Source organism: Trachypithecus francoisi, unplaced genomic scaffold (assembly GCF_009764315.1).
Source record: "Trachypithecus francoisi isolate TF-2019V2 unplaced genomic scaffold, Tfra_2.0 Lachesis_group0, whole genome shotgun sequence".
Classification (NCBI taxonomy): Eukaryota; Metazoa; Chordata; class Mammalia; order Primates; family Cercopithecidae; genus Trachypithecus; species Trachypithecus francoisi.
Window position 1 is genome coordinate 176136239 of NW_022681453.1, and position 2796 is coordinate 176139034.

Below are 2796 nucleotides of genomic sequence, written 5' to 3' on the forward strand. Positions count from 1 at the left end.
TTATTTCTAACTAGTCATATAGCATGGGTAGATAATCTTTCTTTTTTAAAAATTCCTGATTACATCTCCTAAAGCAAAGCCAACGATGTAACTAATTTAGAGTTGTTTTTCCTTAAAGAAACATTAAACATCAAAATCGTGTCCTTTTCCACCTAAGCAAACAAAAAAGTACATAATTCTTACAAAAATGCTTTAAAATATCATTTATTTCCATTTTGTGGCCAGTTAGGAGAGAGGGGAGCAAATAGGAAGGGAGAAGACAGAAGCAGGAAGCAGGTGTGGAAAGTAGAGACCCGGATAGAGGGATGAGAAGACATAAAAAGGAAAAGGAAGGCTGGGCGCGGTGGCTCAAGTCTGTAATCCCAGCACTTTGGGAGGCCGAGACGGGCGGATCATGAGGTCAGGAGATGGAGATCATCCTGGCTAACACGGTGAAACCCTGTCTCTACTAAAAAATACAAAAAACTAGCCGGGCGAGGTGGTGGGCGCCTGTAGTCCCAGCTACTCGGGAGGCTGAGGCAGGAGAATGGCGTGACCCCGGGAGGAGGAGCTTGCAGTGAGCTGAGATCTGGCCACTGCACTCCAGCCTGGGCGACAGAGCGAGACTCTGTCTCAAAAAAAAAAAAAAAAAAGAAAAAGGAAAAGGAAAACATAAGTGATCAAGGAATGAATTGAGAGGAGAAACAAAGCACAGGCAAGAATGAGAAAGAAAATGGAGGAAGAGGCTGGGCTCAGTGGCTCACGCCTGTAAATCCCAGTACTTTGGGAGGCCAAGGTGGGAGGATCACCTGAGGTCAGGAGTTCGAGACCAGCCTGGCAAACATGAAGAAACCCTGTCTCCACTAAAAATACAAAAATTAGCCGGGCGTGGTGGCGCACACCTATAATCCCAGCTACTCAGGAGGCTGAGGCAGGAGAATTGCTTGAACCCAGGAGGCAGAGGTTGCAGTGAGCCGAGATTGTGCCAATGCACTCCAGCCTGGGCAACAAGGGCGAAACTCCATCTCAGAAAAAAAAGAGTGGGGGACATTTGGATAAAGTGAAGAGCAGAACCTACCTATTAGGGAAGGGAAGTGGATTGAGTTTCCTACCCTGTCTGTAGACTCCATGAAGAGCCATGTCTCTCCAGCCAGAAATATATTCTTACTTAAGTAACTCCTTACAACCAACTTCTTTATAAATTTTGTAGATTGTTTCTTAAAAATTGAAATATAATTGACACACCATAGAATTCATCCTTTTAAAATATATAGCTCAGGATTTGTGGTAAGTTCACAAGGTTATGCAATCCTCACCACTAATTAATTCAAGAATATTTTCATATTTACCTGGGAGGTGAAATACCATCATCACAAAGGTGATTATCCCAGGGTGAGGCTTATCCATTGCACTCTGGATGTGCTGATCCCTGCAATTTCTCCAAATGTGGAGGACTCAACTGCATAATCTTTGGCAGTGGGAAACTGTGTTCACACTCTCTTATGTAACAACAACAACAACAACGAAAAAAAAAATGTATATTTATCACCCCTAGGAAATCATGTGTTTACTACATTAGCAGTAACTTTCCATCTTTTCCTCCCTCTAGCTCCTGGAAACCAATAATCTCTTTTCTGTCTCTATAGATTTGCATATTCTGGAAATTTCTTTTCTTTTCTTTTCTTTTTTTTTTTTTTGAGACAAGGGTTCGTCGCTCTTGTTGCCCAGGCTGAAGTGTGATAGCGCGATCTCGGCTCACTGTAACCTCCGCCTCCCAGGTTCAAGCGATTCTCCTGCCTCAGCCACCTGAGTAGCTGGGATTATAGGCGCCTGCCACCACATCCATTTAATTTTTGTATTTTTAGTAGAGACGGGGTTTCACCATGTTGTCCTGGCTGGTCTCAAACTCCCGACCTCAGGTGATCCACCTGCCTTGGCCTCCCAAAGTGCTGGGATTACAGGTGTGACCCACTGCGCCCGGCCTGGAAATTTCATATAAACAAAATAACCAAATATGTGGCATTTGGTGTGTGCCTTCTTTCAGGTACCATAACGTTTTTAAGGCTTATCCATGTTATAGCATGTATTACTATTTCACCCTTATTTTATTTTATTTTGTTTTATTTTATATTTTGAGACAGAGTCTTGCTCTGTCACCCAGGCTGGAGTGCAGTGGCATGATCTCAGATCACTGCAACCTCCGCCTCTCGAATTCAAGCAAATCTCCTGCCTCAGCCTCCTGAGTAGCTGGGACTACAGGCGCACACTAACACACCCAGCCAATTTTTTTTATTTTTAGTAGAGATGGCGTTTCATCATGTTGGCCAGGCTGGTCTCGAACTCCTGACCTCAGGTTATCCACCAACCTCAGCCTCCCAAAGTGCTGGGATTGCAGGTTTAAGGCATTGCACCCAGCCTATTTCATCCGTTTACAGCTGAATAATATTCCATTGTATGAATATATCACCTTTTATTTATCCATTTTTCAGTTGACATTTGAATTGTTTCTACTTTTTCGATATTGTGAATAATGTTGCTCTGAACATTCCTATGAGTTTTTGTGTGAATGTATGTTTTCAGTTCTCTTGGATATATAACTAGAGTGAAATTGCTGGGTTGTATGGTAACTCTATGTTTAACTTTTTGAGGAGCTGCCAGACTGTTTTCCAAAGTGGCTGCACCATTTTACATTCACACCAGCAATCTATGAGTGTTCCAGATTCTCTCCACAACCTCATCAACACTTGTTGTTGTCTAATTCTTTTATTATAGTCAGTCTGCTAAGTATGAAGTGGTACTCATTGTGGTTTGGATTTG

The 2796-nt window shown here is 42.6% G+C and overlaps 1 non-coding gene across 1 annotated transcript; it reads left to right on the forward strand.

The window, feature by feature from the left end:
* Positions 1-1320: 1320 nt before the first annotated feature.
* Positions 1321-1482, forward strand: LOC117084756. Its single transcript, XR_004437654.1, has one exon. It is a non-coding gene; the product is annotated as a U1 spliceosomal RNA (small nuclear RNA).
* Positions 1483-2796: the final 1314 nt, after the last annotated feature.